Below are 13573 nucleotides of genomic sequence, written 5' to 3' on the forward strand. Positions count from 1 at the left end.
TATGACCCAGATGCAGACAGTGTCAAAGAAACAAAAGTTTATTTCTAGTACAGGTGCCAGCAAACGACAGGTCAAAGGCAGGCAGAGGTCAGTAATCCAGAGAGGGTGCAAAAGGCCCAGAATGGCAGGCTGTCTCAGGGTCAGGAAAGGCAGAACGGTTAAAACTGAGAAGGACTATAAAACAGGAGCAAGAACAGACAGGAGCAGGGGAACAAATGCTGGTAGGTTTCACGAAACAAAACGAACCAGCAACAGACAAACAGAGAACACAGATATAAATACACAGGGAATAATGGGGAAGATGGGCAACACCTGGAGGGGGTGGAGACAAGCACAAAGACAAATGAGAAAGATCAGGGTGCGACAAAAAGTTTTTGTGAATGTAGATGTAAACTAGCCACTTGCAAAATGCCCTCATTAAAAATAACTTGTGATCTCCATCCTGCTAGCTACTATTTTGTATTTTATTCAAGCGGATAAGGTGGTGATGTAGTTCATCTAAATAAAATAAAATCAAGTGTTTATTTATACAGCACATTTCAGACATGGAATGCTATGTGCTTAACAGGAAAAAACAGATAAACAATGAAAATAAAAGCTGAAATATTTACTACACAACAAAAACAAGATAAAACATATAAAGAATGACACAAACTTAACTAAAATTTACACTAAGGAAAGCAAAGCTAAAAATATGTGTTTTAATACGGTTTCAGCCCGTCTCAGGTTCTCTGACAGGTTATTCCAGAGGCTGGGAGCATAATAACTGAAGGCTACCTCTCCATGCCTCTTGGTCCTTGGCTTTGGGAGAGTGAAAAGGCCAGTGCCAGAGGACCTGAGGGATCTTGCATACAATAAAAGCATTTCTGACATGTATCGGGATTGGTTTAAAAACCAATAGAATCATTGTGCAGAGTGCAGAGACCTTAAAACCGGTGTAATGTGTGCTCTCCATCTGGTCTTGGTCAGTACCTGTGCTGCAGCATTCTGTTTTGCAGTTGACCAATGGCTTTCTTGGGTAGACCAGACAGGAGAGCATTACAGTAGTCAAGCTGGCTTGTAATAAAATCATGGCTGAGTCTGTATCAGCCTGAGAGAGAAACGGCTGCACCGTGGCAATGTTCCTCAGGTGGTAAAAAGCTATTTTTGTCACATTCCTAATGTGTGATTCAAATTTTTGTTCAGAATCTAAAATAACACCTAGGTTTTTTACCTGATGTTTTATATTTATTGCCGGTGAATAAAAATGTGCAGTCTTGTCTAACGCTGGAGGACGTTGTGAGCCATCCAAGTATTTAAATCACTAATCCAGTCTAATAATCTATCCGTGGGGCGAAGATCCTCTGGTGACATAGAAATGTACAGTTGTGTATTGTCTGCGTAGCAGTGAAAATCAATGCTGTGCTGTCTGATAACGCTGCCAAGGGGTAACATATATTAACTGAACTGTACCGGACCCAAAATCAAACCTCGTGGAACACCACATGATATATGTATTTTCTCTGAGTTATGCTCACCAAAGGTGACAAACTCTCGACCGGTTAAATAGGTCCTAAACCAATTTACAACTGGACTGGAGAGGCCAACTCACATCTCCAATCTGTCCAGAAGGACTTCATGGTCAACAGTGTCGAATGCAGCACTTAAATCTAAGAATACAAGGACAGAGAGCTGTTTGGCATCTGTGTTGGCTCTAAGATCATTTATCACCTTAACTAAAGGCTGTTTGGTGCTGTGGTGGGCACGAAAACCATATTGGATTAAAAAGAAAATAAAAATCATTTAGCTGTTTGAACCCCAATTTCTCCAGAATTTTGCGTAAGAATGTATGATTGGCCGAAAATTACTAAGAGCTGAAGAATCTACATAACTTTTCTTCAGAAGGGATTTCACCATAGCAGTTTAGTGCAGTGGGGACAGTGCCTGTGAACGGGGAATGATTAACAATATCTTGCACTTCTTCAGATATGCAATTAAAAACTGTTTTGAAGAAGGTGGTAGGGATAGGATCGAGAAGCCAGGAAGAAGGCAGAAGTTGTGATATCACTTTCCTGAGCATGTCTGTGTCAACCAGGGAACATAAATCCATAGTGCCTTTGTGTGGTAGGCTAGGGCACATAATCAAACTTCTCATCAGGTCTTGCTTGACTGATAACCAACATTAGGCTGGGTATCTTAAGACTGAAATATGCCGCTGACCCAAAAGTTCACATAGGTTTGTGGGGGTGATTAATTAGGCCATCAATGGTCGAGAAGAGCACTCTCAAATGATTATGATTAATAGTGATCAAGTTAGAAAAATGAGCCCGTCTGTCATTTCTAATTGCCTTGTTATATATGCCAAGTTGCTCTCTCAGAATATCATAATGGACCTGTAACTTTGACTTTCTACACTTCCGCTCTGCCAATTCTCTTTAATTGATTAGTTTCCTCACTCATCTAAAGTGCTCTCCGTTTTGATGTGGCCTTTTTCAAGTTTACTGGAACTATGTCGTCAATGGTTTCCCTTCATTTGCTATTAAAGTTATAAACTAAATAATCACAAGAAGAAGGCAGAATAGGTGGAGGAGTATTATTGTCAGGGTTTACCAGAATTGGACCCAGAAGCAGACCAGGACAAGGAGAGTAGGAAGAAGGTGAGTATTTATTTACAAGTGAATGTGAATGGGTAGATATATCCAGGTGGCGTAGCGGGCAGCGGTGACGACCAGGCGGGAATGGGGTAAATGATCCGGGTGAGTAACTGAAGACAGAACAAACAGAGGTAAGTTTAAGGCAAGCAATACATAAAAAACAACAAAACAAATTCTATCCAACTTGAGGCTGATACTATGGCACAACCTACTGTTCATGGCTAACGATCCGGCAGGGAATGGATGTCAGGTCAGAGCTTTTGAAGGGGAGAGGTGATGATCAGGACAGATGTGCAGATTACTGATGGGATACAGGTGCGGGTGAACATCGATCTCCCAACAAGCTAATTCGCCCGGGAACCAGACAGGGTGCGTTCCAGGACAGCGGAAACACACTCCAGGACAGAAACACAGGCAAACACAGACTCAGGAAGCGGGATTCGTGACAGTACCCCCCCTCCGACGAACGCCACCGGGCGGACTACCTGGAGCGCCAGGGTGGAGGCGGTAGAAGTCACGAAGCAGGTCGTCATCAAGGATCTGACGCCGAGGAATCCAACTCCTCTCCTCTGGACCATATCCTTCCCAATCCACGAGATATTGGGAACCTTGACCCCGCCGTCTGGAATCCATTATGCGGCGCACCGTGTAGGCAGGACCACCTCCGATCATCCGAGGAGGAGGACGAGGGGGCAACAGAGGACTGAGGAGAACCGGCTTGAGGCAGGAGACATGAAAGGTGGGGTGTACTCGAAGCGTTGCCGGCAATTTGAGTCGGACCACAACAGGGTTAATGATTCTCTCCACCACAAACGGATCAATGAACTTTGGTGACAGTTTCCTCGACTCAGTCCGTAGAGGAAGATCCCGTGTAGCCAACCAAACCTTATCTCCGATGGTATAAGCGGGAGCAGGAATACGGCGACGATTCGCCTGGATCTGATACCGGTCAGAAACTCTAAGGAGGACCTTCCTGGCCCGATGCCAGGTCCGGTGGCAACGACGAATGTGGGCCTGGACAGAAGGAACCGAAAGATCCCTCTCCTGAGAAGGAAACAAGGGAGGTTGGTATCCGTACAGGCATTGGAAGGGGGACATCCCAGTGGCAGATGAAGGAAGGGTATTATGGGCATACTCAACCCAGGGTAATTGAGATGACCAAGAGGTGGGATCAGAGGAGACAAGACAACGCAGCGTGGACTCCATCTTCTGGTGGGCTCTCTCCGCCTGACCATTAGAATGTGGGTGAAATCCAGAAGTGAGACTGACTGTAGCTCCAAACTGCCAAACAGAAGGATCTCCAGACAGCAGAGGTAAACTGAGGACCACGGTCAGAAACAATGTCACTGGGCAATCCGTGGACCCTGAAAACCTCCCTAACCAGGATCTCGGACGTCTCCGTGGCAGATGGAAGCTTGGAGAGAGGGACAAAATGAGCAAACTTGCTGAATCTGTCCACAATGGTCAGAATGACCGTGTTCCCAACAGAAGGGGGCAATCCCGTGACAAAATCCAGGGCCAGATGCGACCAAGTTCGCCGAGGAATAGGTAGGGGGTGAAGAAGCCCAGAGCTGGGCCTATTGGTACTTTTGTTCTGAGCACAAACAGGACATGCGGCAACAAACCTCCGGGTATCTTCTCCCATGGCAGGCCACCAAAATCGTCTGGGCAGTAGCGCCATAGTCCGAGCAACGCCAGGGTGACAAGCTATCTTGCTGGCGTGGGACCACTGAAGAACAGCAGAACGGACCGACTCAGGCACGAACAACCGACCGGGTGGACCGTTACCGGGGCCGGGCTGCGTCCGAAGGGCCGCCATCACATCCTCCTCAATCCTCCATGTAACGGCTCCCACGACAAGGTTCTGGGGAAGAATCGTCTCAGTCTTGGCCCCACTCTCTAAACCTTCTTGGAGAACATCCGGGACAAGGCGTCCGCTTTGCCGTTCTTCGACCCAGGTCGGAACGTCAGGGAAAAATTGAAGCGTCCAAAAAACAAAGCCCACCTGGCCTGACGGGAGTTGAGACGTTTAGCCGATTGCACGTAAGCCAGATTCTTGTGGTCAGTCCAGACCACAAACGGTTGCCCCGCTCCCTCCAACCAGTGACGCCACTCCTCCAAGGCAAGCTTCACAGCGAGAAGCTCCCGGTTACCCACATCGTAGTTACTCTCAGCTGGTGAAAGACGACAAGAGTAGAAGGCGCAGGGATGGAGTTTACCGTCAGTGGAGCTACGCTGGGACAGGATGGCGCCCACCCCCACATCAGACGCGTCCACCTCAACAAACTGACGGGAAGTGTCAGGTTGAGAGAGAATCGGCGCGTTGGTGAATCAGCTCTTCAAGTTCAGAAATGCTCGGTCTGCCTCAGGAGTCCAACAGAAAATTCTGGTGCAAGACGTCAGAGCAGTTAAAGGGGCGGCCACCCGGCTGTAATCACGGATAAACCTCCGATAGAAGTTCGCAAATCCCAGGAATCTCTGGAGCTGCAATCTCGTACTGGGCCGGGCTCAATCCCGAACCGCCCGAACTTTCTCTTGGTCCATCTTGATCTCACCCCTGGAGAGGATGTACCCGAGGAAGGATGTAGTGCGGGCGTGAAAATCACACTTCTCTGCCTTCACAAACAGACGGTTCTCCAATAACCGCTGCAGGACCTGCTTAACATGCTGGATGTGGCTGGAAAGCTCCTTGGAGAAAATCAGGATGTCATCCAGGTAAACGAACACAAACAGACCGATCATATCCCTCAGCACGTCATTCACCAAACTTTGGAACACTGCTGGAGCGTTGCAAAGTCCAAACGGCATCACCTGGTACTCGAAATGTCCCATAGGTGTATTGAATCCAGTCAACCACTCGTCCCCCTCTTTGATCCGAACCAGATGATACGCATTGCGTAGATCAAGCTTCGTAAACACAGTAGCACCCTGTAAAGAATCGAAAGCGGAGCTCATCAAGGGCAAGGGGTACTTGTTTTTGACCGTAACATCATTCAACCCCCGATAATCAATACACGGTCGAAGAGAGCCATCCTTCTTACTCAAAAAAAAAATCCAGCTCCCAGGGGTGATGACGAGGGACGAATGAGACCTGCAGCAAGAGACTCCTTTATGTAGGTCTCCAGGGCTTCCCACTCAGGTCGAGAAATACTGTATAACCGTCCCTTGGGAAAGGCAGCTCCAGGGAACAGCTTAATTGTACAATCATAAGGCCGGTGGGGAGGAAGTGACTGAGCTTTCTGCTTACTGAACACCTCACCCAACTCGTGATATGTTTCAGGAACCAGGGACAAATCAGGAGGAGCAGACTCACTGACCCGACTGGGGACAGCATGAGAACAGGCAGTCCTGAGGCAGTTAGCATGGCACTCAATGCTCCAACTAGTTACCTTACCAGTCACCCAATCGAACGAAGGATTGTGTTCTCTTAGCCAGGGGTATCCAAGAACCAGAGGAACATGGGGGGAAGGCAAAATGAAAAAAGAAATAACCTCTGAATGATTCCCCGACAACAACATCTTAACCGGTTCAGTCCTCATAGTGATCAGTGCCAGACTACTGCCGTTCAGAGTGGTTGCTTCAATGGCCTCCGGTAATTGCTCCTTGGAAAGCCCCAGCTGTTCCACTAAGTCGGCATCAATGAAGCTGTCATCGGCACCTGAATCGATGAAAGCGTTAATCGCTAAACTCTGATTCTTATTTGAGGGTAGCAGGAAAACGAGGTCTGACAGGGCTCTTGAGAGGTTGAAACTGGCTCGCTAACAAACCTCCCAAACTTAACGAGCCGAGCAGTTTAACGGGCGCTGAGGACAAACAGAGATGTAATGTCCCGAGCTACCACAGTAGAGGCAGCTGTTGGTCTCACGTCTACGTTGGCGCTCGTCCTTAGTTAACCCGTGCCGCCCCACTTGCATAGGTTCAGGATCTGGCGGCAGGACTCCTCCACTAATCCCGTGTGAGGGAAAATGATCAACCCGTTCTGGTCCACTTCCTGACCCGAATGGTAACCGAGTCTCAGATTGATTAGATGGACCTCACTGCTTCTCCCTCCTCTCTCGGACTCTATTATCTACCCGAATAGCTAAGGTGGCCAAACTATCTAGGTCACTAGGCTCTGGATAGGAGATCAGCTCGTCCTTGAGTTGCTCCGACAACCCCTGGTAAAAAAAACGCTTGTAGTGATTCCTCATTCCAACCACTCTCTACAGCCAATGTCCTGAATTCTATCACAAAGTCTGCCACACTGCGAGCTCCTTGGCGAAGAGAGAACAAACGTTTAGCTGCGTCCTTACCTCGGACTGGATGGTCAAAAAGCTCTCTCATCTCTGCCGTGAAACCCTGGTATGACGTCACGCATGTGTCCCGTCGTTCCCAAACGGCTGAAGCCCATTCCAGAGCTCTACCACGCAGCAGCTCAATAACAAAAGCTATCCCAGCCTTATCTGTGGCGTAAGAGTAGGGCTGCAGATCAAAAACTAACCCACACTGTAAAAGAAATGAACGGCATCCTCCCAGATCTCCCTCGTACTTCTCCGGTGTCGGAACCTTGTGCTCACGGAAGGAACCCGCTCCCGAATCGGCAGGTGATATGGGTGAAACAGGTGGTGGATGATCCTCCGGCAACCTGAGCTGATCCTGGATACTCGTTAATCTATCCGATAAGTTCCGGATTGAACCCGCTATCTCGTGTAGCGCCGTGTTGTGTTGTCCCAACATCTTCTCCTGCTGGGTAATTGTATGGCAAACGGAGTCCAGGTCCGCTGGGTCATCACTGGCCGGGTCGTTCTGTCAGGGTTTACCAGAATTGGACCCAGAAGCAGACCAGGACAAGGAGAGTAGGAAGAAGGTGAGTATTTATTTACAAGTGAATGTGAATGGGTAGATATATCCAGGTGGCGTAGCGGGCAGCGGTGGTGAGTTGATGGGAGTAAATAGGTGGATCCAATGGGGTAGCGGAATCCTCCGACGACCAGGCGGGAATGGGGTAAATGATCCGGGTGAGTAACTGAGGACAGAACAAATGGAGGTAAGTTTAAGGCAAGCAATACGTAAAAAACAACAAAACAAATTCTATCCAACTTGAGGCTGATACTATGGCACAACCTACTGTTCATGGCTAACGATCCGGCAGGGAATGGATGTCAGGTCAGAGCTTTTGAAGGGGAGGGGTGATGATCAGGACAGGTGTGCAGATTACTGATGGGATACAGGTGCGGGTGAACATCGATCTCCCAACAAGCTAATTCGCCCGGCAACCAGACAGGGTGCGTTCCAGGACAGCGGAAACACACTCCAGGACAGAAACACAGACAAACACAGACTCAGGAAGCGGGATTCGTGACAATTATGCATACACTCAGAATCTGTAGCAACTTCAGAGGTAAGATAGCGTTTAGTAATAACGTGTTCAGTATTACCCTGTGCTATGGGCAACAAGATAGTAAAGAACACACAGTGGTGAACAGATAAAGCAACATCAACAATAGAGGATATGTCAATAGAAAGCCCCTTGGTAATAACCAGGTCCAGAGTATGGCTGCAGTTATGGGTGGGCCCAGTAACATGTTGGATAAAGTCCATAGAGCTCAAAAGATTCATACATTCAATGGCCTTGGACTCAGACTCTTAGTCAACATGAATATTAAAATCGGCCAACACAACAATTTCATCATAGTTCTCAAGGACAATAGAAAATAGTTCAGATAGATCAGTAAAGAAAGTGGGACAGTGCTTATGTGGCCATTACAGGGTCATGGCCAGCACTGGTGGCTGACATTTAAACAGTATAGCATGATGCTCAAAAGACCCAAAGTCACCAAACAAAAATGTCCTTACAGCTTAGAGCATTAGTTCAAATAGAGGCTGTCCCACCAACTTTTTTCCCCTTTTCTGATAGAGTATGAAAAGCTGTAGTCCAGGGGGAGGCTTCATTAACAGCGGCACTACAGTCTGATGACAGTGAGAAACATGCTATCAACTTTGCGCTCAGTAATGAGGTCATTCACGAGAAAGGTTTTACTTGTGATTGCTCTAACATTTAAAAGCGTCATATTCAATGAGTGTGGGCCACTCTGCCTCGAGGTAAGTAATGGAATAAACAAACAAATTACGAACCTGCCAAGCCGCACTCAGTGCCTGAGACCGCTGCACCACTCTGTGCCCTGGGGTCAGTTGTTGAAGACCACATGGCCACCAAGAAAACAACCTGCAGCCGTCCGGCTCTGCAAGCTTGCGCACTAATCATTACTTGATTGCCTCCACCTGTGGGCTTAATAAGACTTGGCATAGCACCTGCCACTGACTCGGTTGGTGCTGCCACCTAGGGATAGAGTGTGGAAGTGTATCCTGGTAGTGTGGTGCCTATGTGCCAACATTGGGTTGCTGTCGTAATAATACAGTTATTATAACATTCAGTAATTTAACAATTTGAGGGTTCCCCTGTTAAGGACAGCATACTGTATTTGACTGTCACATTCTTGTTCATTTGAATAATCATAGCCATTCCATCGCCTTCACACTGACTGTGAAAGTAGCATGCAGTATGTATTTTAGTAAATTATGTACCAGTTCTTTTTTATTTTAGTCTGATATTCTCTTTGGCTGCGACAGTTTTTATGTACAAACCATCTGGCTGGTGAAAATGGAAATGAAAATAACCTATAGGAGGAGATGAAAGAGAGCTGTCAAGGCACTGACAAATATATGACTAGAGCCAGGCACTCACCTTTCGCTTACTGCCAGAGCTAAAATACCCACACACTGCAGCTTCTGTGGACATGTAGAGGTAACCCATCACACATCGTTGAGGCCATCAGTGTTTAGGACCTATGATTACATGCATCTAAACCTAAGCTGACGAGGTGGAGCAGGTAATTTACCTCCTCTCTCAGAGCCACGGGAGTTTGCGGACATGAGTTTCTCACCCATTACTAACTCATGGGAAAATGTGTCAGTCATTATGGGAGTGTGATGAGACACAGATTATCCATTATATTGACCAGATACTCTAGTGTTCAGACTAACAATGACAATAAATGTCTTGAAAAATGGAAGGCAGTTGGGAGGGGGCAAGATCAGTTGGGATCATTCTAGCCAATGAGAGGGCAGATATGCGTGTGGACAATAGGTTTGAACGGTGTCCACTAGTTACCACAGCCACAAAGTCAAAATTGGCGAGATCCTAAAAATTCATGAAAAACAAAAAATTGCTTTATGGTCTTAAATTAAGGTTAGGGTTAGGCATATTGTCAGCAGTGTGTTTAGGGTTAGGTCTAAAAGCACATTTTAAGAAGAGAAATTGTAGAAATAGGCTAGGTTTATGACTTTGTGGTTACTAGTGATGACCAGGCACAACGCTGATATGGTGTTTTTTTGTCACCTGTCCTACTTATATCAGTACACTTGGTAAAAACCTAATGATTATGAAACTTATATTCGATCAAATAAGCCACCAACAGCTAACAAATAACAACATTTGACACTCTCATTGACCTCCAGTTTGGCCCAGAGGCATAACTGGGCCCAATTATACCTCTCACTTCACCTCATTCTCTCTGGATGAGAGCAGGCTTGGCAGGGTGAGAAGAACAGCAGAAAAGGGGAGTGGAGTCAGAGACAGGCCAGGAAGGCGAGGTGATGGGGTGGTGGTGAAGGTCTCTGGTCCTCTGTGGGCCCGTCCATCCATCATAGGAAGTCACCTCATGGAGCAACAGTTTGGATTTCACACCTGAGGGGAGAGGAGAGAAAAGGAGGCCTGACCTTATCTAGATAGTGTGCCATTTAGACTGCTGAACAGATCCGAGCATAGACAAGGGTAGAGAATCTATTTCCACTTGACTGAGTACAGTAATTTCTCTCTCTCTCTCTCTCTCTCTCTCTCTCTCTCTCTCTCTCTCTCTCTCTCTCTCTCTCTCTCTCTTATATATGCCTCAGAGCGAGGGTCATGTTTTATCTGCTGTGATTGGAACTTAATTATTGTGTCATTGCATGTGCTGGCTCATTAGTGATTACTGGGATTACTTTTACTGTGCTTCCTTACTACTCCTGGCATCGCTCTTAGCAAAGGAGGTAATGACGATGACTTACAGTACCTTCTGTTCAATGACAGCTGAAGACCTTACTGTACTTGCAGGGTTAGCTCACCAATGGTGTGTATGCACCTTGAGGTAGCTAGTGGGATGGAGAGGAATCATCTCCACATGCCTCATGCTGACCACCATCATTAGTGTTCCCAATAATTCTAAGGCTACCTGCCACAATGACTACTGCCCTGTAGCACTCACATCTGTGATCATTAAGTGCTTTGAAAGGCTGGTCATGGCACACATCAACTATTATTCCAGACACCCTAGACCCACTCCAATTTGCATACTGCCCCAACAGATCTACAGATGATGCGAACTCAATTAACACTCCACACTGCACTCTCCCACCTGGACAAGAAGAATGCCTATGAGAGAATGCTGTTCATTGACTACAGTTCAGCGTTTAACACCATAGTACCCTCCAAGCTTGTCACCAAGCTCAGGACCCTGGGACTGAACACCTCCCTCTGCAACTGGATCATGGGCTTCCTGACAGGCCGAACCCAGGTGGTGAGGATAGGCAACAATACCTCTGCCACGCTGACCCTCAACATGGGGGCCTCCCAGGGGTGTGTGCTTAGCCCCTTATTGTACTCCCTGTTTACCCACGACTGTGTGGCTATGCATGACTCCAACTCCATGATCAAGTTTGCTGACGACACAACGGAGGTGGGCCTGATCACCTACAGTGCCTTGCAAATGTATTCGTCCCCGTAGGTGTTTTTCCTATATTGTTGCATTACAACCTGTAATTTAAATTGATTTTTATTTGGATTTCATGTAATGGACATACACAAAATAGTCCAAATTGGTGAAGTGAAATTAAAAAAATTACTTGTTTCAAAAAAATAATAATAATAATAAACTGAAAAGTGGTGCATGCATATGAATTCACCCCCTTTGCTATGAAGCCCCTAAATAAGATCTGGTGGAACCAAGCAGAAGTCACATAATTAGTTAAATAAAGTCCACCTGTGTGCAATCTAAGTGTCACATTATCTCAGTATATATACACCTATTCCGAAAGACCCCAGAGTCTGCAACACCACTAAGCATGGGGAACCACCAAGCAAGCGGCACCATGAAGAACAAGGAGCTCTCCAAACAGGTCAGGGTGTTACGAAAAACTAAGAGTGGTGGATGGAATCAGGCGCAGAGAGCAGGGTCCTGTCGTTTATCAAATTTATTACACCGGTGCAACCGAAAAATGATCACGCCAACACACAGGGCGTATATAGGTTGCCAGTTCAAAACAACAGGACAAAATAGACCAGAGAATAAAGATAAGAAAACAAATCACACCATCAAACACAGAGTAACAAAAAACAAGCCCGCACAAAATACCTAGCGGGCCTAGTGCCCTTAAAAACCCTACAAACAAACCCTAATACAAATCAGGTGTACCCAATTAACCACTAACCAACACAAATGGAAAAGGAATCGATGACAGCTAATAGGCCGGTGACGACGACCGCCGAGCCCCACCCGAACAGGAAGAGGCACCCTCTTCAGCGAGGTTCGTGACACAGGGACAAAGTTGTGGAGAAGTACAGATCAAGGTTGGGTTATAAAAAAGTAATATCAGAAACTTTGAACATCCCACGGAGCACCATCAAATCCATTATTAAAAAAATGTAAAGAACATGGCACCACAACAAACCTACCAAGAGAGGGCCACCCACCAAAACTCATGGACCAGGCAAGGAGGGCATTAATCAGAGAGGCAACAAAGAGACCAAAGATAACCCTGAAGGAGCTGCAAAGCTCCACAACGGAGATTGGAGTATCTGTCCAGAGGACCACTTTAAGCCACACACTCCACAGAGCTGGACTTTACGGAAGAATGGCCAGAAAAAGCCATTGCTTAAAGAAAAAAATAAGCAAACACGTTTGGTGTTCGCCAAAAGGCATGTTGGAGACTTCCCAAACATATGGAAGGAGGTACTCTGGTCAGATTAGACTAAAATGTTGCTTTTTGGCCATCAAGGAAAACGCTGTCTGGCGCAAACCCAACATCGCTCATCACCCCAAGGACATCATCCCCTGTCACCACCATGCTGTGGGGATGTTTTTCATCGACAGGGACTGGGAAACTGGTCAGAATTGAAGGAATGATGGATGGCGCTAAATACAGCGAAATTCCATAGGGCGACGCACAATTGGCCCAGTGTCGTCCGGGTTAGGGTTTGGCCGGGGTAGGCCATCATTGTAAATAAGAATTTGTTCTTAACTAACTTGCCTAGTTAAGTAAAGGTTAATTAAAATGTAATTAAATATATTTTTAAAAAGCAGCCAACAAGTTCTCAGCATATGTGGGAACTCCTTCAAGACTGTTGGAAAAGCATTCCTCATGAAGCTGGTTGAGTGTGCAGAGATGTCATCAAAGCAAAGGGTGGCTACTTTGAAGAATCTAAAATATAACATTTTGGTTATTACATGATTCCATAAGTGTTATTTCATATTTTTTAAATCTTCACTATTATTCTACAATGTATAAAATACTAAAAATAAAGAAAAACCCTTGAATGAGTAGGTGTGTCCAAACTTTGACTGGTACTGTATATATATATATATATATATATATATGTGTGTTTTATTCCTCATGTTTTTTAGTTATACTATTTTGGTATTGAATAATAAACTGCTGAGAAGGGCTTGCAAGTTAAGCATTTCACTGTACTTGAGCATGTGAGAAATAAAACTTGAAACCTGAAACTTGGAACTCATACAACTCATGGGGGTAATTAGCTAGTTTTGGCACAGAGATGTGTGTATTGATTCAAAGAGAAAATACCTCTGTGGAACCTCTGGGACTAGAATATATTGAAGTTTTGCTGTGCTTCACTGTACACAGAA

The 13573-nt window shown here is 46.0% G+C and overlaps 1 long non-coding RNA gene across 1 annotated transcript; it reads right to left on the reverse strand.

Annotated features, from left to right (window-relative positions):
- Positions 1 to 2574: 2574 nt before the first annotated feature.
- On the reverse strand, positions 2575 to 8884 carry LOC127912426 (uncharacterized). The gene is made up of 3 exons (XR_008082506.1): positions 8748 to 8884; positions 7741 to 7923; positions 2575 to 2743 (listed from the first exon to the last, which is right to left on the reverse strand). It is a non-coding gene; the product is annotated as an uncharacterized LOC127912426 (long non-coding RNA).
- Positions 8885 to 13573: the final 4689 nt, after the last annotated feature.

The sequence above is a fragment of the Oncorhynchus keta genome, chromosome 2 (genome assembly GCF_023373465.1).
Source record: "Oncorhynchus keta strain PuntledgeMale-10-30-2019 chromosome 2, Oket_V2, whole genome shotgun sequence".
In the NCBI taxonomy this organism is placed as follows: Eukaryota; Metazoa; Chordata; class Actinopteri; order Salmoniformes; family Salmonidae; genus Oncorhynchus; species Oncorhynchus keta.